This window comes from Dipodomys merriami, unplaced genomic scaffold (genome assembly GCF_024711535.1).
Source record: "Dipodomys merriami isolate MVZ:Mamm:240054 unplaced genomic scaffold, mDipMer1.0.p SCAF_164, whole genome shotgun sequence".
NCBI classification, from domain to species: domain Eukaryota; kingdom Metazoa; phylum Chordata; class Mammalia; order Rodentia; family Heteromyidae; genus Dipodomys; species Dipodomys merriami.
This window is the reverse complement of record NW_027202982.1, coordinates 889,888-916,869: the sequence shown is the minus strand read 5'-3', so window position 1 is coordinate 916,869 and position 26,982 is coordinate 889,888. Positions and strand designations below refer to the sequence as shown.

General features: G+C 37.3%; 1 long non-coding RNA gene across 1 annotated transcript; it reads right to left on the bottom strand.

Annotated features, from left to right (window-relative positions):
• Nucleotides 1–26,982, bottom strand: LOC138828792 (uncharacterized). Its single transcript, XR_011372360.1, has 4 exons — nucleotides 26,706–26,982; nucleotides 18,080–18,145; nucleotides 3,847–3,900; nucleotides 1–286 (listed from the first exon to the last, which is right to left on the bottom strand). It is a non-coding gene; the product is annotated as an uncharacterized lncRNA (long non-coding RNA).

Genomic DNA, 26,982 nt, shown 5'->3' with positions numbered 1-26,982 from the left:
TCACATAATACATGGTAGATACATTAAAAACAATACCAAGAAAGAAAAAACAATTTGTGTTCGTATTTGAGGTTCATTTCAGTTCTCATTGTCTTATACAGCCATATGTACGTGGATACAGTTTATAAGCCATGTAATTTCCATATTTTCTCATTAATAAGTTGTCTCTGAAACACGTGTTACCTTGTGTCCAAAGATGTCTTTGTGTTATTTCAATGAAGCCAGAAATCATTCATTTTGCCTGGAGCAATACCGTAGATTGTTACTGGAAGTAAGTGGAAGGAACCTTTACAGGAAGTAGAAACAATCCAGGAGAGAAATTGAACATAGAGAAATGACAAAGTTCAAGTTAATTTGTGCTCTCATTTTTACTGTACAAGAAAATAATCCAAGGCTTGAAGGAAACTCTGCCCCTAACTTTTTCGAGGGCGCACTTTAGTCATAAAACTTTTCTGTAAACTTCTAGTTTAGAGTATTACAAAAGGAAACAATATGCCATTTGAAGGCAAACATAGAAAAAAAGGAAATAACATAGTTTTACAATGTACTACTACAAAGAAACAAAGACATGGAGGATCTAAAATGTCTTATGCATGGATATTTACCTCCTGAGATGATTGTCTTGATGCAAAATTCAGATATCCATTCCTTTATTCTGGTCCTGAGTTAGCCATATCAATAAGGATTCCAAAAAGCAGGATCCAGTGAGTATGATCAGCAAAAGGATCCTCTTTTCAAAACAGTGCTTTAAGGATGGGCCCAAAGAAATATGTGGGGGTTTTTTGTTTGCTTGTTTGTTTCTTTAGTTTGTGCTGCTTCTGGGGCTTGAACTCAGAGCCTGGACCCTGTCCCTAACAATTGTCTTTCCACCCACATGCCCCCAAAGCTAGTACACAACTGCTTGAGCCAAAAGTCCACTTCAGGATTTTTTGGTGTTTAATTAGAGATAAGAATATGACAGATTCTCCTGCCTGGGTGGCTTTGAACTGAGATAGTAAGAAAGCTAAGTGACATCAACTATATGGACTTCTCTTTTGAACCAAGAAATATTAGATGAATTTTATGATAAAGGTAATATTTGACAATTTTTACAAAAGAGAATATGTGCAGCAAAGAAGCCATAACTTAAATAACTCAGCAAAAGTAGGTGCACTGAGTCATATTGGAAAAATTTTTCTGCTTGGGAAGATTATTATTGACTTCGTAGTACATTTTGGGGAAACTTAAAGTATATTTCACATTTTTGTTGGTCGTGGGGATTGAACTCTGATCCTGGGCACTGTCCCTCAGCTCTTCAGATAAAGTTGGGTGCTCTGCCACTTTAGTTACAGCACCACTTTCGGGTCTCTGGTATCTAATTGAAGATCAGTGTCTCATGTACTTTCCTGACCAGGCTAACTTTGCACCACATTCCTCTGGTCTCAATCTCCTGAGTAGCTAGGATAACAGGCATGAGCCACCAGCACCCGGCTCATATTTGCATTTATGTGCACTTAATGAAACTGTAGACAAATAATGGAAATTTGAATCAAATGATGACATTGAAGCATTTAAGAAAATTCGAGGTAGCAATAAATATGTCATCTTTTTCCATGTTGTTACATTAAAGACTCATGAGCTATTGGACTCTTATTTTAGCATCCACTGAGGTCTGCATCAGTGGACTTAATATAAATAATTGTTAGTAGAGAAATAGTGAAAGACTGAGATTTTTAGAAAGCAAAGACCAGATATGAAAGAACAACACAGAATTACATAAAACTTATCTCACAGAGATTAAGAACTAGCCTAAGTGATTTAGAATGCTAAAGGCCATGAGGAATAAGGCGACTTAATAACTAGTTCTTTAGTAACCAAATATGGTTCCCTAGAACAGTTTCTGGTATAATTTAGTTATTATTATCATTTATTTCTTCCATATGGATTTATTCCTTCGCTTCTATCACAACTATTAATTAGCTGGTGCCTTTTTGGTGCCAAAACTGACCAAAAAGATTTCCAAATCTCACTTAGATTAATCCTCAACAGATATCTAAGCATATTCTTGACATTAATTTCTGTGACCTACCTAACAAAACGTTTTGTTTATTTTTATCAACACTGTCATCTAATATAGGTAAAGTACATGAATTAAGAACTATTGTTAGGCCATAGTTGGAAGTAGCAATTTTATATTCAAAATATAGGTACTTTATTTGACATTTACTAGCTAAATGAATTTTTTGCCAGTCCTGGGGCTTGAACTCAGGGCCAGGGAACACTTCCTGAGAATTTTCTTTTCTTTTTTTTTTTTTTTTGCTTGAGGCTAGCACTCTACCACTTGAGGCATGGCACCACTTCTTTTTCTGTTTACGTGGTACTGAGCAATTGAACCAAGGGTTTCATGCAGGATAAGCAATCACTGTACCATGAAGCAACATTACCAGAGCCCTAAATGACTTTCTTAAGATGACATTACTTTTTCATTACATTCCTATGCATTATAATATAGCTAAGTGGTAGAAAATGAAGTGGAAAGCAATACTAAGACCAGTAAGGCTGACATTACTATCACATCACTAGAGAAGTTCAATGTAAGACCTTCAGGACTCATAGGGCTATTGCATGTGACATTATTATTTTATATTATTACATAATATTTTACATTATTATATAAAGAACCATTTACAGCCATCTCCTACATCCATAACATTCTGCTTCCACTTTCAAGTTCAAGAGCCAAAAATTTAAGTCTTTTTATTGATTGAGTGTTTTTCCAAGGAAGGAAGACAGAGGATGTGGAAGCTGATGTTGGAAAAATACGTACATTGGCTCCCAGTCCACATTTTTTGCATTTTTAAAAAGTGCTACTGATGAACTCCTACATCTACTAGACTATGCTGTCTGCACAAGAAGCAGATAAATGAAGACATTTATTCTGGTGGATAGTCATATATATTAACAAAATCCAGTTCTGGAAAAAAAGTTACTACTATAAAGTATTGTCTATAAAATGGTTTCATGTCCTAGCAGAACAAAATGTAGTATTGAAATAATTACTCCAGCTTTCTTTGAGATTTTATGCTGTCTCAGAATCAAGATGTTCTCGATTTCCAGTAATCTACAAGCATAAGACATGATTTGAAGATCTCAGTAGTTTTAGAAACAAAGGTACATAATAGCTTCCTTCCTGCAGAGACAAGTGATGGCATGTATGACTGGTTGTATTATAGTTATCTTCTTTTTCCTCTTTGTCTCATGTTGCATATCTTGGCATATTAGTCTGTCCTGCATCAGCTTCCTGTAGGTGAGATTTACCTCTACTCTGCAATGTCAAGATGAGTCATGTGACTTACTTCAGCTTACAAAAATGAACCAGAAGTGGTGAAAAGTTATTTCTAGGGGAAGATTTCTATCTCATTGTCTGTATCTAAAAGCTAACTTCTTTTCCCTTAGCTATAAAAATAGCATATTTCCAGAGGTAATCTTCTTTCAACTTACATACTGGAAGAATACAGCATGTGAAATTGAGGCAAAACTCAAACACAGCAAGAATAAAGCTAATATTAGAATATTATATTAAGATATTAGTTTCTTACTATTCTTGTATACCTTTATGATAGTTGACTACAGTACATCAGAATTTAAGAAATACTAAACAAGTACTAAACAAATGGATAACACTTCCTGTTTGATGTTATTACATTTTTTAATAAATAAGTATTCTCTATGTGATCACTTAAGGGGTTAACTATTTCTATAAATGTTGTTTAATCACTCTAGAGCACTGTATCAAATATCCACAATCATTATCCAGACCTTGTGATTGAGATGAGGAAGAACAAAATATCTAGATTTCTCACTTGCCTTTTCCTCTTCTCCTTTTCCTAGTGAGAATTCTCATCCTTTCTCCAAATTCTCCTATTAATAAAGGAAGAATGAGACATTGTGGATATCAAGCAAAAGACTTCAAAGCCAGAATTTTATTCTTTCAGAAATAGATGAAGTAAATCAGAGTGACTCAAGGAAGAAGAAAAACATGATTTTTTCCCTTTCTGGCTTCAACAATAGAGTCTGAACACAAATCTAAATGTTTAATACCATTGGCTTTTGCTCATTTTTAAAAAATATAGTGTTTTAAAATAAATAATAATTTTTAAAATTAAAAAATTTAAAATATGTAGTAATTTGTTGTTTGCTTTTGGGAGGCATGAAATGACTGCATTAACATTGTGTGAATTGAGAGGCTAAATTTTATCTGAATCTAAACAAAATGAAAAAATATATGATGTTAAGATAAATAGCTTTTAGGTACATTTTCAACATGACATACACAAAGGGACATCTTTTTTCTTCTTTTCCTCTCCACACTTCAATAAGCAGTTCATGTAATTCAAATAGCTGTGTTTCTTTCAGAAATAGTTTAGACATAAAAAAGGTAGAAGAAGACAACTAGGATTGGTGGTGCATTCTTTAAAAATAGCAGTCAAATATCTATTAACCATAATTCCAAAATAATAACAATCAAATGCTCTTGAAAAGAGAAGATTTTAAGCAGAATATACAAAAAGTTATAATGCCAAAACTGCTTCAGGAGCTGCTCTCTGACACTTAAGATTTCTAGTACATGACAATGTTTTAATCAGGATTAAATGCTTTCAAGAACTAAATTTTTTCTAGTTATATTTCATTGAAGAAATATGTTGTTCAAAATTAATGAAAGGATAACAGGTTATAGTAGAAGAATGCTTATGCACTCATTGTGGTAGGCAGTAAAATACCTTCCCAAAATATCTATAGTCCCGAAATATCTAATCAATCAAATGTAGATTTACATTTTATAATGTTTGTAAAATAATCACCTTTCATTACCTAAGGAATAGAAATTTGAATAATTATCAAATGGGAAAAGTATACTCAAAAGTCCCAGCTGTAGTTAGAGAGGGACATCATTAGGTAAGAACCATCCGTAAGATGTAAAGATGCTACATTAGAAGATAAAAGAAAAGACAACAATCCAGATTCTGAAGTTTCTGGAAAGTGGAACAGGAAGTAAATGCCTTTTCCACTAGAATCATCTGAAAAATATTTTAGCTCTGTAGGTGGCTCAATTTTAATCTAGTGAGACTTCTTTTAGATTTTTGTCCTTTAGAACTGTAAAATGAAAATACGAATTATTCAAGCCAATTAACTTGTAGAAATATTTTACAGCAGATTTGGTTTAGTAAACTAACTCAACTACAGCCTTTCTTTGATGCAACTGCAAAGATACCACATGTCCAATTTTCTGAGAATAAGAAAAATTGCCACCAGCTTTGTACACATGTATGATCTATATACTACTAAGGGTCTTGCATTAATGAAGTCTTGAAATTCTAAATAATATTTAAATAAGAAATTACCTATCTGCATTTTCACATTTGGGGATCATTAAGTATCAAAGTTATGTACAAGGCTAGGGTAAGAATATAGAAATAAAATCTGTCTTCTAATATTATAAAGACAATTTATGTCACTTTGATTTACAGCTTGTAAGGTAATAAAAAATAAGGTGAAACAGTAAGTCAATTTTCTATCTTTCCTAACTTTCCAACAGAATTTAGAGAATCCAGGAAAGATACAGCAATCCCAGGATGCCATAGCATGTTATAGGATCACTTGATGGTGAAAAAGAAGTTAACAAAAATGCATCCCCTGGAACAATGTGAAAGAAAATCTATGCCAACAGATTGTGATATAGCTAGAAAATAATTTCCACTATGCTAAGTCTTTGATATTTTAGGTTTGTTTACATAGAAACTTTCCTCTCTTAGGAAATGACTCTTTATTAATACCCAAGTGTTTGCAGCTTGTAACACAGAAACAAATAATGCTTCTAAATATAAACAAGCATGATACTAAGAGTAACCAAGGCTACTTGCATTGCTATAGCTGATAAAGAAGAATAATCTTGGGGAATAGTCCAAAAATCTTGAAATATTTCATACCTTTCCTCTTCTTCAACACGAGAAGTCCTAGTCTAGATATGTAAAATTTTAATAAAGGATTTTTATATTTCTTATTGTTCACCATAACCATTATTTTATAGACAAATGTTTACTGCTTTGGCTTAGGTGTTTTCTTGCTTTTGGGTGTTGTTCTCTATTATTTTGGCAACTACACAGAAAAACAAGATAAATCAATTTTCCTAATTTTGGATTGTTCAAAGTCAAGCTATCTTCAGTTTTCTGTTCCCTTCTTCACTGCTAATTAAAGTGTAATTATTGCTCTTTAAATGATAACAAAAATGTGATACTTTAACATATATTCTCATTGAAACTGGTGATTACAGGAGTGTGTGCAATTGTTTTATAATTGTTTTCAAATATTTCCTTGTCTATTTTCATTATTGCCTTTGTTCCTGTCTTTTAACCAGGAACACAAGGTTACACAAAAGATCTTACTAAGGAAAAGGTTTTAGGCAGAAAAAAATAGATGTATAATTAAAGGTTTCATCTCTTAAGAGACTGAAAAGCTCAAAAGACATTTTGTTATTAGTGGTACGGTTAAGATGACTTGAATATTTTGTTTCTTAAACTAAGTGAAATGCATGTACAATGTTACACTTGTCCAAAAAAATGATTATGGTTTATTCTTTTTTGCTTCAATGAGATGAAATCTCTAACAATGTTGGAGGGCATATTTATTTTAAGGTAAAAGGATTAATGATAGAAAGCCAAGGGAAATTCCTAAAACAGCACTGCCTATCACATATCAGTTAATTATAATTATGGCATATAAGCATATAAACACACAAATATGAATTGAGTGAGAAATGTGAGATTTACACAATTATTCAATGACTACTAATATCAGAAAACAATTCTTTACATTTATATAAACTATTATATCTAGTGAGGGTTTAAACATTTTTATAACATATATTTTAACATTTATGCCAAAATATTTGTTTATTTGTAACTGTTTATTTTTAGTTTTTGTCAATCATGAAGCTTGAAATATTGACTTGGACAATGTCCGCCAAGTCTTCAGCTCAATACTAGTGCTCTACCACTTGAGCCACAGCCAATTTTCTGGTCGGTCATTGGAGATAAGAGTCTCACTGACTTTCTTGCCTAGGCTGGATTTGAAATGAAGTATGGAGTGGTAATCCCATTCATTTATATGTTGTTTAATGATCAAGCTACATCATATCCGTTAATTTTGGCATGTAACATTTCTTTATAGTGAGAATGCTCATAAACTTATCTTTTGGCTATGATGAAATATGTATTCTTAAGTATAATCACTTTGCTTCATTTTTTTTTTTAGTTTCACAGTCTTTTTTTGTCTTTTTTTTAATTTTATTCCATTTTATTTGTGAACAGAGGGGTCACAATTACATGGGCAGGATTATGCGCATATTTCCTACCAAGCATTGCAGCCTCCTCCCTTGGTTTACCCTTCACATCCCCTCCCAGCCTCCCCCCTCCCCCCAATCCCAATCCCTCTCCTTCCCCGCCTTCCTCCGCCCCCCTGCACCGACACTGCAAAGCTCGTTTGGACATAACAACCTGTATTTCTCATTGTTGCAACAGGTCCACCTGTATCCTTAAACAACTGTTTTTTCCCCATCTCCTCCACAAGTTATAATGACATCAAATATAGTGAAAGCAGGGGTTATACTGTGGGGGAGAGACATACAAAGCAACAAAGAGATAATCTTATAAAGCATGAGGAAGCTACTCAAAAACTGATACAGGATTTCCATGAACAACTTGAGAATACTCAAAGAGAAAGGGAAGAATGGCGTGAGCATGCTGAGAACACTCAAAGAGAACTGCAGGAATCCCAGGAAAGGGAGGAAAGAGAACTACAGGAATCCCACAAACGGGAGGAAGCTAATCAAATAGTAATACAGGAATTGAGAGACCAGGTAGAGAATACACAAAGATCACTAAAGGCATCCATGGGATCCATTAACAAAGAGCTGAAGGAAGTCAGGGAGACCACAAAGGGAATGCTGAATGGAACCCAACAGAAGAATTGGGAGTCTAAAGAAACCATAACCAATCAACTAAGTGATTTGAGAACAAACACTGAACAAAAAATTAAGGAAGTAAAGAAATTCATACAAGACATAAAACAGAGCTTCAACAAAGAACTTGAAGCCATCAAAGCTGACCAATTAGAAGGTAAAGAGATAAAAAACAAAGTAGAGAGCCTTTGCTTCTTTTAGTATAAAATTAATATATTTACTTTTAGTTATGGAAGTCTGCTAATTAAAGTTATATAAAACATGAATTGTAAAGTAAAAGATATTCATAGTTCTATTACTGGTTTAAAGAAAATAATTATGCATTTTTTCAATTATATTTCTTTGGAATGTGTAATATTCATTGATTTAACTTAAAATTGATAACAATTACATTATATCAAGTAGATTCAAACTTGTATTTGAAAATTGCACACTTAACACAAATATACTTCCACTTTCTTCTAACACATAATTAAAATAACAGTATAGGAAAGTTTGGTGTTATCTGTTCATGTGTAGAATCATAGAAACTCAGGAGGCTAAGACCTGAATATTTTAGTTCAATACCAGTCCAAACAGACAAAAATGTGAAAACTTATCTCCAATTATATAGCAGGAAGCAGAAGGTGAGATGTGGCTCAAGGAATAATGTGTTATCAGCCATGAGCAAAAAGTACAACAGAGACAATTAAACATTGAGTTCCCACCCTAAAAATGGCATATACACAAAAGACAACAACAAAAAAGTAGTATGAACATCAATAATAAAGACAAAATAGTAGAAAATTTCATGAGAAATGTTGTGTAAACATCTGGAAGTCAGAAATAATTTGACAGAATTTTGAGTCATGAGAGGTAAAAGTCACAGTATAATTTCAACAATCTCATTGAAGTTATTTGTGTTAAAACCTGGCTACTGCATAATATGTGAAAGAGCAGACTGGATTACCTGACATAGCAGATATTGCCTGTAACTATACACCATCCCACTCTGTAAAAATATAAAATCGTGCTTGTTAATTTAAAAAGAACCTCATGCTAGAGACTTTTTGGTCCATACAGAGTGGTCCTTATTTTGAGGCTTTATACCAGTGCTTTTATTATAACCACTCCTGTTTTACTCCCCTTCCCTGGTGCAGCTATACCTTACTTACTTGGCACCAAGCCACTCCCTAGAATTGGGCAAGAGCATTTGCTGATGCTCTTCCAACTTCTCTCTGTGGCTCTGGATAGCCAGACTCTTGTACATAAGATGGGTTACTTTGCTATCCAGGTGGCCTCAAACTTGAGATAAACATGTAACGGATATGTCAACATGAGTTAGTTTCAAACTATGATCTTCAGATCTGAGCCACTATGCTCAGTATTTCCAGTAAATTACTTAATCTTTCTGACACTCGTTCTTCCTGTGTGGAAAGTGAAAAGAATTACTTGTGGACCTTAGAATCCAGTGGGAGTTAAGACTAGGTGCAGGAAGTGTAAGTGTTCAGGATGTGTGGATAGAGTCTGACACTCGTATAAAACTACTGGTATTTATATTGAAATGAATTCCAGGAATTCAAAACACTAGGGATATTTTTGTTCTTGTTTATCCTTTTATGGACATTGAAGGAGCCAGAGAAATTCAAGGAGAACAGGGAAACAAATGCAGCAGTTGTACTCTGTAGAGATTATATTCACAATGAGCTATACCTCTTGTGGACAGGGACAGGAGGGAAAATCAGAGAGAGAGCAAAGTGATGAGATTGTCAAACAAGAAGTGAACTAATTAGCGTCTTATAAAATGGTGATCTGTACGTACACTACCTTAACAAAAACAATTTGAAAAATCCGGGTTGATGATTCTTTCCTCCAGTTTTTGTAGAGGCCCTCAAAACTCAGGCCCACCTGGAGTTTTTGAAGGTCAAATTATATGATAATTAATGTAGAGCCAGAATCTCTTAAGAAATATTATAAAAAGTATATCATTCTTGGTACCTTTTTCTCTTTGAATGGCGATTCTATATATTGTTGTCATAGCAAAATTTTTACTTTATGTTCTTAGTACTTGTCAGATGTTGAATCCTCTTAAAGCTTTGTGACAAAGTTCTGCTATATCTTGGCACCCTGCCCCTAACTAAAATGGTAATTAATCTTTGAAATTAATGTACTTGAGTATGAGTTTTATTTATTGATTTAACTTGTCGGTGGTGGTGAACTCTGGGCATGATTGCCATCCCTCAGCTCTTCAGCTCAGACTAGTGCTCTACCACTTGAGCCACAGTACCACTTCTACCATTTTCTGCTTAGGTGGTACTGAGGAATCAAACCTAGGGTCTCGTGCATTCAAGGTAAGCTGTCTACAACTGATCCACCTTCTGAGCCCCTATGAGTGGTATGTTTGTGCATAGGTCTATCAAGCAAATCTATTGAGCAAATGTATTCATTTTCCACTAGACATATGCAAAATTATGAATTATCTGCTATTTTAATGAATAAAATTGTTATCATTGATACTAGGAAGTGTTTGTCTCCCTATACTAAAAACATGGATGACGGTATTTTAAACTAAAACTACATAAGAAATTTTAAGATCTTGTTGCTAACAAATGTGTCCAGGTGTTATTACATTAAACAGAAAATTCAAAATGGTTTTTCTTCATAAATACAAAGATCAAAGGTCTTATAATACTTATTTCAAGATGCAAATTAAAGGGGAAAATCAGTCAAGAGGCAAAATTTATATTGAATGTTAATAGCTAAAGAGGAAAAGGAGATCCTAGATGGCAAACTAAAGGCAAAGCAATATCAGAGCACTATATGCTCAATATTAAATAAGAAGGTTTAATTGAAAAATTGAGCTGGAATGTGCACATCAGGCAAAAGCAAGAAATCAGAGCCTACCACCGTAAAAGAAAGACCATAATGCATATCTAAGAAAAAGGAAAAAAAGTTCCTGTCCTTGATTTCAATGATACATATAACCCCTACACACACACACACACACACACACACACACACACACACACACACACACAGATGCGCGCGCACGCACACACACACACAAACACACACACATGAATGTATGCAACAGCTCAACCTACTCACATCCATTCGACATGAATCAAAGATATTCCTATAATATTTGAGACTTTAAAACTTTCTAGTTTTGTAAATAATTGATGACAGATGCATAAGCAAATGTTTTCTGAATAATACTCTGTTATGTAATTGAGAATTTATGATGGTTATATCTACTTAAAGTATCTTTGAATCTCGAAAGAATTAAACAAGAGACAATACTAATTTGGGACTATATTTCTACCAGCTATTCTGCAAAGGCTTCAAAAAATTATGAGATCCAATATTAAATACCAAATTAATACAATTAATACATGTGTAAGTGAAGTGAAAGACAGTGATCAGAGACCTATGATGCCTCCAATTCTCAGGAGGCTGCACAGTGTGACACCTTTGATTCTGCTGTGCCAGGCAGACAGTTATTTTCTCTAGAGCACTGGCCCTGCTGGGGTTGGGGATGGGGGCTGTGTGGAGAGGATGGTGGGGAGGCCCTGACGGAGGCTGTGAAGGGAGGAAGATGGAGTTGGCCAACAGCTCATGCAGCAGTAGCCCCAAAGGCAGCTGGGTTCTGGAGAGTGTTTGTGAGGTGTGCAATTTGTGGTGGATTTGCTAGGGCCTGTTTGCTTGGTGAGGAGAGGAAGAAGTCTCGAGTCCCACCAAAACAGATAATGAAAAATGAGACAACCAGTGGCTGAAGAATTTTAAGAACAAAGGCAGGGACTTTTAGGTAACCTCTATGGCCAGTGAGGGCAGCAAGGCTGGGCCTGTGGTTGTCATGCCTCTCTTGATGCCCTTGGAAGTGAGGGCCAACTCTCCAGTGGGATAGGCCTCGCTCTTGCCTTGACGCCGGCACCAGGAATTGTCAGCACAGCCTCAGCCTGCCCAAAGGAGCTGGTCTGTTGTGGGTGCTGGAACCTGGGCAGCTGCTGGAAGGCTATACACAGCAGGACAGAGGAAGCATGGCTGGTAGGCTCTGCTCCAGCCTAGCCATGCTCATGACCACTGGGGAAGTACCTGCTCTGGATCAGGACCAGGCACTGCTCCCCAGACAAGTAGGGCCTCTGGAGACCTGTGCAGTGGCCGCCACGTGTGGGTTGTGAACCTCCTTAGAATGGCCAAGGAATCTCAATGGAGAGGTGCATTTGCTTCTGTGCTCCTCCCATCTTCTGGATTCCTGCTCTCATCCTGCCTCCTGCCATGTCCAACTACAAGGAGTCAACTTCTCCAAGCCACTGAGAGGCCATCCTGGAGATGCTCACAGGGCTATCCAGGCTGCTTCACCATGCATGCAGGGGTCACAGGGTGCCATCCTCCAGGCAAAGCATACCCCCATTTCAGCTTGGCCACCCCTGCCTAGGGGACCACAAACTGCATTCTTACACAGAAAGCCAGGGGTACACAAGGCCGCCCAGTAGTCTAAGTCATCCTTTCCTTCCTCCTGCTCAGGTGTGGAGCAGCTGTGGAGCCAACTGCAACATCATGTTTGATTTTCTAAAAAGAAGAGGAAAAAAGCATCATTGTCCCAGATACTGCTGCCCCTGGGGTTCTCTGTGTACACTAGTCTTGCGCTTAGATAAGGATCCCCAAAGACCATCATGGAGCCAATTCTCATGCAAGAACATTAGAGTCATTTATTGCAAGCTCAAGCCTGGACTCAAAACTTTCACCATTGCAGTGGGTCAGAGTTGAGAGCCCCGACCCTTCAGTTAACTGGGTAATCTTATAACAATCTTATTGGCTAGTAGGTGCAGACTAAGCAATAAGCAATAATTTGTGGAGGAGAAGGGAAAAAAATCAAATCGTTTAAATAGGGATACATGTGGACCCATTGCAACAATGAGATGTACAAGTTCTTATGGAGAAAAACGAATTTTACAACTTTGGTAGGGGGAGGGTTGAGGAGAATTTGATGGGGGAGCGAGGGGAGGATGGGAAAGGATGGGAGAGGGAAACAAAGGAGGAGGCTACAATGCTTGATAAGACATGTACTCATTATCTTGCCCATGTAATTGTAATCCCTCTGTATAGTCTTTTCACAGTAAAAAGTAAAAAAAATTAAAAATTAAAAAAAAAACTGTAGCTTTAGGTACTTTCATTTAGTGATGGCTATTGCTAGGGAGTTATGGGCAGAGCATTATTATGACATTTCACAGTTTTTCCAGGAATCTGAGTTCTAACTTTCAGTAAAAGTCTACTTACAATGGATACTTTCAGTAAAGGTCTTCACAAGGGATACTTTCTGATTATTCGGAGTCTAAGTCCAGAATGCCTATACTTTGACAAAGGCCTCTCACTAGATGTGTGTGTGTGTGTGTGTGTGTGTGTGTGTGTGTGTTTGTGTGTGTGTTGTGTGAGAGAGTCAGACACAGATGAGGTTTGGAGTAAAACACTTCTTCTCTTCAGCATTGAGTTTGGGTATCTATTGTTTGTCCCACCTCCCCAACCTGGAGTTCTGAAGTTGTCCTTCTAAATACTTTTTATCCTTTGATCTTCTTGATATTCAGATTCCTAAGGTCTTCTTGTGAACTTCCACATTGGCTTCATGAAGGTGATGCCTTTCTTCTAACTTTTTTGAAGCCTTTTGCTCTCTTTAAATCCAGTTTTTGCTGTGTTAGTGTTTTTACTTAGCCCAGACTGTGGTGGTCCATGCCGTGACTTTTAATTCAGAGATTAGTTTAGGCCAATATGAGATACTATACTTTCAGTATATCAGTGAAAGAAGTTCAGCATCTTTATTGAAACATTTTCCTGGTAGTAAATACAAACAAAAACATCCAGTGATATAAATATACAATCTGTTGTTTTTAGTTAATTGTGCAACAATGTAATGAAAAAAATCTTTTTACTAACTAAAGTGTGTATTTGTAATGGGAAAAAATAAAAAATTATAAATCTTAAAAATTGATGAAATACCAAAAGAAAAAGAAAGACACTGATCAGGAATGAAGTACAAACATAAATGTTTATAAATAAATGAAATGTTTGAAATTCATATCCACATAGCGAAGACGAAGTAAAATAAAGAGGAAAGTCAATGAGCTCCTATCTTACACACCAGAATAAATAAACTGCTGGATAGGTTGAAATAAATCAGGAACTATATTTGGTTTTGTGGCATTGTAAACTAGTGCAACCCATAGGAATATCTTAATGGAAGTTTACACAATACCAAAAAGTCAGATATGTTGATGACCTTTACAGCAATTGGATACATATTGAAGGAATATAAATCAACATGAACATCCATGAACTATAGCAACAGATAAATAAGTGAACACCTATGTGCACACAATCTCAGTCACTTTCATGTATAAGAATTTCTTTTCTATGCTCCTAATCACCTACACAGAGAGTACATGAGTTAAACTTGAATTGTCTTGGAAGTTCTTTTTTGGGATACTGTAGCTTCATATCCTTTGTTCCCTATGTAGCCAGATGATATTTATTCAATAACAAAACTGTTACAGGCAAAAGTATCCACCCTGACACACAGAGTAACTTGGATTTCAGAAATGAAACAAATAAGTGGGAGGTATAGCAGTACTTTTCAAAATTGAATAGATTACATATTTATTAGAAAGCCGGGTGCTGCAATAGACAATAAATAAAAATAAAAAAATTACATATGACATCAAATTACAAAGTTCCAGGGCATTTCCCTACTCTTGAGAACTTGAGTAATCATATTAAAAATAAATAAATGAAGAGACGAATGTTTTATACCAAATTTCAAAACATACTATCTGTTATCCAAAGGAAATGCAATAAGCATGCATTTTTAATCTAGTAACATCATATGGTATGAAGAATCTGATTAACTGATTCATAGAAATCAATACAATGCAGATAAAACATCCGATATCTCAAGTGTCAACTTAGCAGAATACTTTCTATATATGGTGTCTATTTTACATATTATCCAACCCTATCCATCCAACAATGGCAGAAGGCCCTTCCTGAGAAAGTCCAGATACCCGTCTACTGTGAGTGCTCAATGTAGACCTGTTCCCATTCTCTTTTATTTGGGCTTGTGATAGACTGACTATCTGTTAACTTGCCAAAGGCACAATTTGAACAGGCTTCCAGTAATGATATTTTAGCTTTAAGAAAAACAGGGAAATTGAAGACAGAGGGAAAATCTACCTGATCCCTGAAAGATTTCTATCATTGTGCTAAACCTGTAGCTTTCTACTAACACTTGAACAAACTGCACTAATTGCCACTCCAACCACATGTCCAAAAAGTGGCTTTCCAAATATTGGCCTATTTTCACTTTGGTAAATCAAGACACACTATAAACACTATTGTGGCCCCATTTTACTTAAACTTTTAGCTATGGTTGGCCCAAGGGACAGCTGAACTTACCAAATTCGTAAATTTTAGGTCATCACACAATCACTTAATAGCCCTTAAACATGAAAAATACCTACCCATATAAGTCTGCATTACATACTTATTACTGTTTTTCTTCATTTGTCATGTTTTACATATTTGTGTATCCCAGGGCTTAGATCTGTAATATTCCTTCTCATGGTTGTTACTACTGAGTACAGTAATTATTTCTGTATTTTTCTCCAGCTCTGTTTTCTTTAATTCAAGTCCTTAATAGCATCCTGGCTACTGACAACTCCTAGCTACTGATTTTAGTAAACTCAAAAGATCCCAAAGTGAGCTTTGATCTCTGTCTACAAACCAACCCCTCATTACTATTTGATTAAGTGATAACTCTTCCAGCTCTCTTGTCAACATAACTTGGAGTCATTTCAGACTTACATACTTTTTGACACCTCATATTTCATCTATGACCAGGTTTCAACAAATTAACTCACTGTATATTTTAGGAACCGTATATATGGTATATGAGTGCTAGTACTATGACTTAAATTTGGGAACTAGGTTCTTTTGTTTTTCTTTTTATGGGGGGGGGTCCGGTCGTGGAGCCTGAACTCTGGGCATGGGTGCTGTTCTTCAGCTCTTCAGCACAAGACTAGTACTCTATCACTTGAACCACAGCGTCACTTCCAACTTTTTTTCTTTTTGCTTATGTGGTGCTGAGGAATTGAACCCAGGACTTCATGCATTCAAGGCAATCGCTCTACCACTGAGCCACCTTCCCAGCTCCTTACTTTACTTTTTTGCGCAGGCTTTATTTAGTATAAAGATCACCTACAATGTGATTACCCACACCTTTTTCATTTAAAAAATATGTATATTCTGTAGCAATGTTATTGCCGTTATAACCATAATTAGGAAGATAATGTGCGTTCATCTGCTCCATACATCTTGAAAGGTAATGAATGTGAAACTTACAGAATATCCTCAGATATGCCTGGTGGAAACCTGGATTTGTATTATGGGTCTATAGTTGATCAGTATTAGGTACTTGGGAAATGTGTTCGGCCTTGTTGCCTACTTCTGTTTTTAATAAAACACTTAATTCATTTCCTAACTGGAAGAACTATCATGAGCACTAAAATTACCCTAATGCAAGTGCAGTGCTTGGAATGGGATCTGCACATTGTGTAGTAGGTCCCAAAGAAGTCAGCTTCCATCAATATAGGCACAGCATCCTACTTGAAAGCCTTAAGAAATATATACCCAACTGATGTTAATATGGGTGAAAATTTGTCTTTACAAAAAAAAGGTCTTTTCTTCATATGAAACAATTAATGTAATGTTGGGCAGTCCTGTGGCTTTTACTCTGAATGAGTTCTGCCTAAATTTTATTCTTACTCTATTAGTGGTAGCAGTAGCATTCTTTAGTGCTACCCTTCATGTTTCTAGTTCTGTGTTCCATTTGGAATAGTATTGTAACTTAGTTTATAATCTTTGTTAACAGAATAAATAAACTACAACTGCTGAAGTTTTAAATAAAGAGACAATTTTAAGTGTGCATTACATTTATGTGCTTAATACTTTCCTGAAATTATTCCTTTTAGGTCATATATCCCAAACAAATTATTTTTATGTTTCTTATATGATTTATTATATGATTCTTATATGATTTCTTAGAGATCCATAAATAAAACATCTCAGAACAGGAAAAGAGTAGGTAAGAAACCATAAAAACATTATTATGGTGTCTTAATGGCTAAGTGTCAAGAACATGTAACAAAACAGTTGGAATATTCATTTGCTCTTTTTGCTATTCTCTCACCCTTCATTGTAGAAACATTCTCACTATGAAGTGCCAAGTGGTCGGGACCTTTCAAACTCGTCTCACTGACAGAAGTGATGGGATTAGGACATGTACTCCTATGACTGGCTTTTAGGAAGTTCACAATAAAGCAATACCAGTACATATAAAGAAACTTTTGTGAGTGGTGTGTATTGACTTCCTCAATTGCCAAAATTAAATTCTTATGTCAAAACATCAAATTACTTACATTATAATATATGCAGTTCAACTGGCATCTCTAACACATCTATAAATCAAGTGCAAACTAAAAGCTCTATATCAAAAACCAACATCTAAGGCAATGGTGGAAATACAAGATTATACACAATAAATCTAATGGAGTGAGATCTTTACACTCGCAATGAGCAATGATAGCTGAATTTTTAACCAAGCTTGGAAAGTTCAGGTGTCCACAAACTATGTGATTAGAGATGCGGAGTTGACCTTGGTATCAAGATTGGAGGTAAATTTCAAAGGCAGCTAAGGTTGCTGCTGTATTGTAGCTCAATACAGTGTGACCCTGCCTGATAATGGTAAAGCACAGAGTAGAAGCTAGGCCAGTAAAATGTATAGGAAGGATTTTCCACTGAGAATAATTGCAGGGGGTGATCATCACTTTTGCGTTGAAAATGTATAGCCCATCATTCTACTTTAAACTCTAGAGTATTTCTGATCTGAAGACAATTATAGCAAACCAATGTGCTGTGATTGCTGAGCAGCTTAGGTGTGTATTACTGTAATATATGTAAAATTTCTATAGGTATGGAGTGCCCTGACCCTCACACTTCATTCTGTGTTGTGAAGTTTCATGGAGAAATGTTCATAATTATGCAATTCACACTCACCTAAGTCTGAATCAGTCAACTGGGATAAGACATTAGGATCATCACTCCAGTGATGAGGTTTGTGACCTATGAAATACATAACATTATTTCACAATGTATATGCGTTTCTGAAAATTTATGCAATACCAAATACCAAATGTACAAAAGGGACTATTGTCCATCGCTTATATTATCAGAAGATAACATACTCCTGAATTATACTTTCTTGCTAGAGGATCACAGGGTGACTGCTGATATTTGGTATCTTTTCAGGTGCTCCTATACATTTGTGAATTTTGGGGGGGAAGTGTTTTTCCATAGTTTGTTTTGAGGTGTTCAAAATATCAGTACTGTCACTAACCACAACCATGGAACAGCAAAGATGACGGGATACCTGGACAAAGAACTGAGAAATCACAGGAAGTGATAGGAAAGAAGACACCAGAGGACCCAAAGCCTCATAGCCCGGTTCCAGAACCCCAAATCCCACTTAACATGCTTTATATTCATTCTACTACAGGGGAGGGGGAGTGAGTGGCTACAGGTAGGTCCACAAACTAAGGCATCAATCTAGCTTGTGGTTACAACTATTAACTGAGGTATTGTTTGAATACATAGAGATAATTGAATCCCTTATTTTTAGGGAGCAGAAGGGAACAATTGTCATTATGTAATCACTTAACCACCATTAAAAAAAGAACCTCAGGGAAGTTAGGGAGTGAAGGGATGGTAGGGGGAAAACAATGGAGGGGGTAACAAAACTCAATAGGAAGTGTACTCATTACCTTGCTCATGTAACTGTAACCCTCTGTATTGTATCTTTACAATAAAAAATTAAAAAAAGAAAAGAATCCGAAGGCTTGAAGGAAATTCTGTCCCTGACTTTTTTGAGTGTGTTTTTACTCATACATAACTTTTCTGTAAAATTCTAGTTGAGAGTATTACAGCAAGAAATAATTTGCCGGGAAGTTCCAGTAAGATGGCGGAGGAGAAGCTGGAGGCTAAACAAGCTCTCACATAGAAAGCAGATTTAAAGTTCCAGTGAACAGTCCTAAGCCAGAGAATCACACCAAGTGTGCCATCACAGGGCAAAGAGTTATGCCAGAGAGGTAAAATCCAGGCAAGGAGACAGATCGGAGCACTTGCCAGGAGTTGCCACTGCTGCGACAGCTGTGTCAGGGGTGGCCATACCAACCATACATGGAACAGAGAGTCCGCGAGAAGGAGCCAGCAAGAACTGACAAGGAGCAGACATCTTCATCCTGTAGTTTGCAGACCAGAGATGACCCAGGAACCAAGACGCGGCTTGAGTAGAGGCCTAACGTCCTCACTCCCTCTCAGGGAGCAGAGGAGGGAAGGCCATCTCCCCCACCCCCAGTACCGGAGATCTCCATCTTGGATACTGACAAAGCTCAGTGGAGCTGCTAGCTCCAACTCAGGCATTGGAAGAAAACTAGAGTCATTTAGCAGGTCACAAGAACCTTAAAGTGACCTGCCAGACTCAGCTACACCCAGGGAAAAGTCACTCAGCTCAGTCACCAGCCCCAGGAATGGCTTTCTTCACTGAGTAATCAGAGACAGAGGGTGCCGCTCCCTTTAGCAGCCTTGACAATCTATTGAAATTTAGTAAACATAAACCCAGAGAGTGGCTCCTGGCTGGGCTCTGTAAGTTTCTCACAAACTAACCCCTGGGAAAAACTACTGTTTGCTGAAGGGCCTCAACTCTACCCAGAACCTAGCCTCATCACAGCATCTCCAAACTTCAGGAAAAGCCATCTCCCTCTTTTGTGACACTCAATGCAGATCTCCCTCTCATTGAACTAGGCTGGGAAGAGGATCACAAAATCCATGGTTAAGCAGAGCATTTATCTGCCTGTGCAAAAATACTGACTTAAGAAACCAACCAAGCCACGGGAAATTCAAACAGCACAAGCAGACCAGAGAATGCAACAAGAGGCTGGTTACGGACACGAGGGAGTAACAGGATTTTTCCCACCCCTCCCAAAAAAATCAAAAAAAAGTTTTATTCAATTTTTGTGCACCTTTTATAAAAAAAATTTTTTTACTCATTCATAGCACAGCTCACACCAATATTCGTCCAACTCTTCAATGAAATTGAAAGAGAAAGTTCACAACCAAACACATTTTATGATGCCATCATAATCCTCATCCCAAAACCAGGCAGGGACTCATCAAAGAAAGAAAACTATGAACCCACTTCTTTGATGAACATTGATGCAAAACTTCTCAACAAAATTTTGGCCAATCAACACAACGATCAAACAGGATTCATTTCAGGGATGAAAAGCTGGTTCAATATATGCAAATCAATTAATATTATTCATCACATGAACAGGAGCAAGGATAAGAACCACATGGTTATCTCAATAGATGCAGAAAAAGCATTCGACAAGATCCAAAGCCCCTTTATGACAAAGGTTTTGGAAAAATTAGGAATCAATGGAACATTCCTCAATACAGGCTGTATATGACAAACCTACAGCCAACATTATATTTAATGATGAAAAACTGAAGCCATTTCCTGTTAACTCAGGAACAAGAAAAGGATGTCCATTCTTTACACTTCTCTTCAATCTAGTATGAGAATGCATAGCTACAGCAATACGACAAGATGCAAACCTAAAGGGGATCCAAATGGGGAAAGAAAAAATAAAACTCTCCCTCTTTGCAGATGACATAATCTTGTATTTAAAGAATCCCATAGACTACTCCCAAATTATTCAAGCTGATTCAAAACTTTGGCAAAGTAGCAGGGTATAAAATTAACCCCCCAAAATCAATTGCTTTTCTGTATGCCAACAATGAGAAAAGTGTGGCTGAAATTTGGAAAGCAACTCCATTTGTAATAGCCCCACAAAAAATAAAATACCTAGGAATTAACATAACCAAAGAAGTGAAGGAACTCTATGATGAAAACTTTAAAAACTTGAAAAAGGAAATAAAAACTGAACCTAGAAAATGGCAAAACCTCCCCTGCTCCTGTATTGGAAAGATTAACATCGTGAAAATGGCAATACTTCCCAAGGCTATCTACAAATTCAATGAGATACCTATAAAAATTCTAACATCATTCTTCAAGGAAATAGAAGAGGTAATCCAAAAATTCATATGGAAAAATAAAAGACCACGAATAGCAAAAACGCTCATCAACAGAAAGAATGCTGCTGGAGGAATATCAATACCAAATTTGAGACTCTACTATAAAGCCATAGTAATCAAAACAGCTTGGTACTGGCACAAGAACAGACCTCAGGACCAATGGAATAGAATTGAAAACCGAGAAATGAACATACAGATCTATAGCCATCTAATCTTTGATAAGGGATGTAAAAAAATACGATGGAAGAAAAACAGCCTCTTCAGTAAATGGTGCTGGCAAAATTGGTTAACTAATTGTAGAAATCTAAAGCTAGATCCTTATATATCACACTGCACCAGAATCAACTCCAAATGGATCAAAGACCTCGAAGTCAAAGCAGACACTCTGAAAACATTACAGGATGGAATAGGAGAAAACTTAGGTCTCCTTGGCCCAGGCCCAAATTTTTTTAATAGAGTCACAGAAACACAACAAATAAAAGAGAGGGTGGACAAATAGGATTGCATGAATTTGCAGAGATTCTGCATGGCAAAGGACATAGCTAGCAAGTTCAATATAAAGCCCACGGATTGGGAGAAGATCTTCACTAGCCATACAATGGACAAGAGTCTCATATCTAAAATATACTTGGAACTCAAAAAATGAAATCTGCCAACAACAAATCCTCAAAGAAACAACTGTCCTATAAATAAGTGGGCTAACGACTTAAAGAGAAACTTCTCTGAAGAAGAAAGAAGGATGGCCAATAGACACATGAAGAAATGCTCAACATCCCTAGCCATAAAAGAAATGCAAATCAAAACAACATTGAGATACCACCTCACCCCAGTTATAATGGCTATAATCAAGAATTCTAATAACAACAGATGCTGGAGGGGATGTGGACAGAAGTTAACCTTACTTCATTGTTGGTGGGAGTGTAAAACTTGTTCAACCACTTTGGAAAGCAGTATGGAGGTTCCTCCAAAGTCTCCACATAAAGCTCCCCTATGACCTAGCAATCCCAGTTTTGGGCACTTACCCAAATATTTACAAACAAGACCACACTAAAGCTACCAGCACAACTATGTTTATTGCAGCATTATTTACTATAGCTAAGATATGGAACCAACCCAGATGCCCCTGAGTGGATGAATGGATCAAGAACATGTTGAATATATACACAATGGAGTTCTATGCCTCCATCAGAAAGAATGACATTGCCCCATTTGTTAGGAAATGGAAAGACTTGGAAACAAATATATTAAGTGAAGAAAGACAAGCCCAAGAAACATAGGTCCCATGGTTTCCCTTATTTGCAATATCTAGTATATGTATGAGTCAAGCAGAAAAGGCCAGATAAGGTGATGTTAGGAAAATGAACCCTAAGATAGGTATTTCAATGTTTTTTTTTCTTTCATGCATTTGTTTCTAACGCCTTTATAAGATTATGTCTTTGTTGATTTTTATGTCCCTCCCCCACATTATAAATCCTGTTTTCACTGTATTTTATGTCGGTATAAATTGTGGAGAGGAAAGGGAAAAAATAGTCGTTTAAATAAAGATACAGGTGGACCCCTTGTAACAATGAGATGTACAAGTTGTCATGTTGAAAACGAACTTTACAACTTTGGTTGGGGTGTGAGGATTAGGTGGGAGTGGGGGAGGAGGCTGGGAAGTGATGGAAGTGGAAACAAAACAAAGGAGGCGGCTACAATGCTTGATAAGAAATGTATTCATTATCTTGCCCATGTAATTTTAACCCCTCTGTACATTATTTTCCCAATAAAAAATAAATTAAAAAAAAGAAATAATGTGCCATTTGAAGGGGAGCATAGAACAAAAGGAAATAACATTGTTTTAAACATGTTCTACTCAAGGGACTGGGAAGGTGGCTCAGTGGTTGAGCGCTTGCCTTGCATGTATGAGGCCCGGGTTCGATTCCTCAGCACCACATAAGCAATAATAAGCCAGAAGTGGTGCTATGGCTCAATTGTTAGAGGACTAGCCTTGAGCTGAAGAGCTGAGGGACAGCGCCCAGGCCCAGAATTCAGGCCCATGACTGAACTCCCCCCCCAAAAAAAAAAGTTCTACTGCAATAGAAACAAAGACATGCAGGTGTCAGTTATCAATTCCTTTAATTTAGACCTGAGTTCTCCAGAGCAAGGAGGATTCCAAAGACGCATCCAGTGAGTATGATCAGGAAAAGGAGCCTCTTCTCAGACCAGTACTCCTTTAAGGAGGGTTCCAATGAAATATCTGGGTTTTTTTTTTATTTGCTTGTTTGTTAAGTTTGTGTTGGTTCTGGGGCTTGAACGCAGAGGCTGGACCCTGTCCCTGAACAGTTTCCTTTCCTGCCCACCAGCCCCCAAATCTAGTATTCTACTGCTTGAACCAAAACCCACTTCTGGCTTTTTTGTTGTGTAATTACAGATAAGAGTTTGAGAGACTCTCCTGCCAGGGTTGGCTTTGAAATAAGATAATAAGAAAGCCAAGTGACATAAACTGTATAGACTTCTCTTTTCAAACATGAAATATTAGATGAAGTTTATTTTAAAGCTAATATTTGACAATTTTTTCCATTTTTTATTGTGAGAATACCGTTCAGAGGAGTTACAATTACATTGGCAAGTTAACAAGTACATTTCTAATCAAGCACTGTTTCCTCCTCTTTGTTACCCCATCCCATCCCTTCCCATACTACCCCCCTACCCCCTCCCAGTCCTCCCCCCCCACCAAATTTGTAAAGTTCTTTTTTCGACGTTACAACTTGTACATATCATTGTTGCAATGGGTCTACCTGTATCCATAGTTAAATAATTTATTTTTAGAATATATGACCAGCAAAAAATCCATCACATTACTCAGCAAAATTAGGTGCACGGAATCATTTTGGAATTATTTGTATTGCTTGGGAATATTATTGATCTTTTCCTTCCTTTGAAACTTAAAGTCATATTTCACCTTTTTTATTGGTTGTGGGGCTTGAATTCTGATCCTGGGCGCTGTCCCTCAGCTCTTCAGTTCAACTTGAGTGCACTAACACTTTAGTTATAGCACCACTTCTGGGTTTCTGGTGGTAAACTGAAGATTAGGGTCTCATGGACTTTCCAGAGCAGGCTGACTTTGAACCACAATCCTCTGGTCTCAAACTCCTGAGTGGCTAGGATTACAGGTGTAAATAACCAGCACCTGTCTGATATTTGCATTTATGTATACTGAATGACACTGTTTACAAAGAATGGAAATTTTAACCAAATGATGACATTGCAGCTTTTCAGAAAAATTGAGATAGCAATAAATATGTCCTCCATTTCCATTTTGTTACATTAATGACTCATGAGCTATGGGACCCTTACATTAGCATCCTCTGACATCTGTATAGGTGAATTTAGTATCAGGAAATGTTCATAGAGAAATATAGAAAGGCTGTGATTTTTAGAAAGCAAAGAAGATCACCTATGAAAGAACAGCATAGATGGAGATACATTTATCACAGAGATTAAAAACTAGCCTAAGAGATTTAGAATGCTAAAGACAATGAGGAAAAGCCTAGTTCACAACATGTTCTTCAATAACCAAAAATGGTTCTCTGGAACAGTTTCTGGTATACCTTAGTTACTATGATTTATTCCGTACATCTGCAGTTATTCTTTATCTTCTGTCACAACACTTAATTAACCTCTGGGTTTTTGGTGCCATAACTGACCAAAATGTTTCAAAATCACACTTAGACTACCCTTCTCTTTGTGATTAGCAGTGAAGACACAAAATCCTGGAATCATTGAATTTCCAGAATTAATCTTCACCTGACATCTAAGCACATTCCTGGCATTAATAGCTGTGACTTAATGAACAAAACTTTTTTCAACACAGTATCCTAATATAAGTACATTAATTAGGGACTGTTGTCAAGTGTCAGTATGGAAGGAGCAATTATATAATACAAGTATGGGTTCTTTATTTTTCATTTACTAACTAAAAGCTTTTGTTTTGTTTTGTTTTGCCAGTCCAGGGGCTTAAACTCAGGGGTGGGGAATTATTCCTGAGGTTTTTTTTTTTTTTATCTTTTTTTTTTTTTTTTTTTTTTTGCTAAAAGCTAGTACTCTACTACTTGAGGCACAGCACCACTTCCAGAATTTTTCTTTTTATATGTTACTGAGGAATTGAACCCAGAGTTTCATGCATGATAGGCAATCACTGTACCATGAAGCCACATTCCAGCAGCCCTAAATGACTTTCTTAAGATGGCATTACATTTTTATTCAATAACTATGTGTCATAATTATGGCCAGGTGCTAGAAATGATGTCAAAAGCAATACCATACCATAAGTCCAGTAAGGCTGGATCGACAATGAAGAACTGTCATGGTCTAGCAAGGTCAAAGAGGGGCTTATCCCATGGAGCTATTTCAAGAGGCTGAGCAAGACAGCACCTGACCCACAGCCCACCTCCAGAATGAGAGGGCCACCTTGGGTTCTAGCCACATGGGGATGCCGAACCCCCTCCTCCAGCACCCATTCAACCAGTTCTTGTGAAAGAGGGAGAGAAAAAAGTCGCAATTACAATTAAGAAGGTTGCTGGTGGCTTAGAACTCTAATCCTAACTACACAGGAGGCTGAGATACAAGGATCATGGTTCATAGCCAGCCACTGCAGGAACGTCTGTGAGACTCTTATATCCAAAGAACCACCAGAAAACCGGAAATGGTGCTGTGGGATCAAATGGTAGAGTGCTAGCCTTTTGCTGAGGAGCTCGGGAACAGTGCCCAGACCCAGAGTTCAAGCCCCACGACTGACAAGAAGTGGACTTCCTACCACCAGAAGTCTACTGTATAACAACCATTGTCTTAGGGAGCATGGTAGTGAAGTCAGGCTGAGCTTCCTGTGAAGTTGAAGTCATAAGTAGGTCACCTGGCTTCTCTGTGCTTTGGTTTCCCTAGCTGCAAAACTCCACAGAATGAAGGATCCCCTTCCATATGGGATAGGGTAATGATGTAAGAGAGCCATGTTTTGTTTCATAATCCCACATCTGTTGCACAATTAATAGAAGGCCCCATCTGAGCCCTTTCCGGGTATCTTCTTGTCATTTGCTCATAGAACTTCAGAGAACCTTATCTGAAGGCTGCTCCCTCTGTGCCTAGCCATGTTCCAGAGATCCCTCTACATAAATCCCTTGCTTCCTAACAACTGTACTGTGAGGAAAATGAGGTCTGATGGGTGCAGCCCTATCCAGAGCTTCACCTATGGTCAAGAATCGGCTGTTATGGACTAAAAGTTGGGAAAAAGACATCTAAATTGATGACTGCGCATGTTGCTACATGTCTACCATCCCAACTACAGAGGACCAGGCCTGGAGGAGCATACCTGTCACATATAGGAGGACCTCGATCCAGCCCAGCCAGAGCATATATTGAGTCTCTGTTTCAGAAATGCCCAAGACAGAAAGTTGGCTCTTCAGAGCCAGGGAGAGGAAACAAGCAGGGGTCATGGTGCCCTCCAGGGGGGTCTGACCTCGGTAGGGATGATTTGGTGGCGACCACTCACCTGTGCTGCTGGGAGAAGCTGCTAGAGGCTGCTCCAGGTGGGGCGAGCAGTGATGGCAGTGGTATTGTGGGCAAATGGGCCCAAAGTAGAGAACCAGGTCCAGGGATCAGGTTGGGGCTTTAATCGGGCTGGCAGCACGACATTGCCTGATATTTGAAATCTCGAAAATTAGGAAAGGGGGAAAGCTGCTGGGGCGAAGGCAGACTTCGCAATTTCCTACTATACTCTGAAGTCGTCTTGAGTCTCTTCCTCACCACTCAAACACCTCACCTTCATC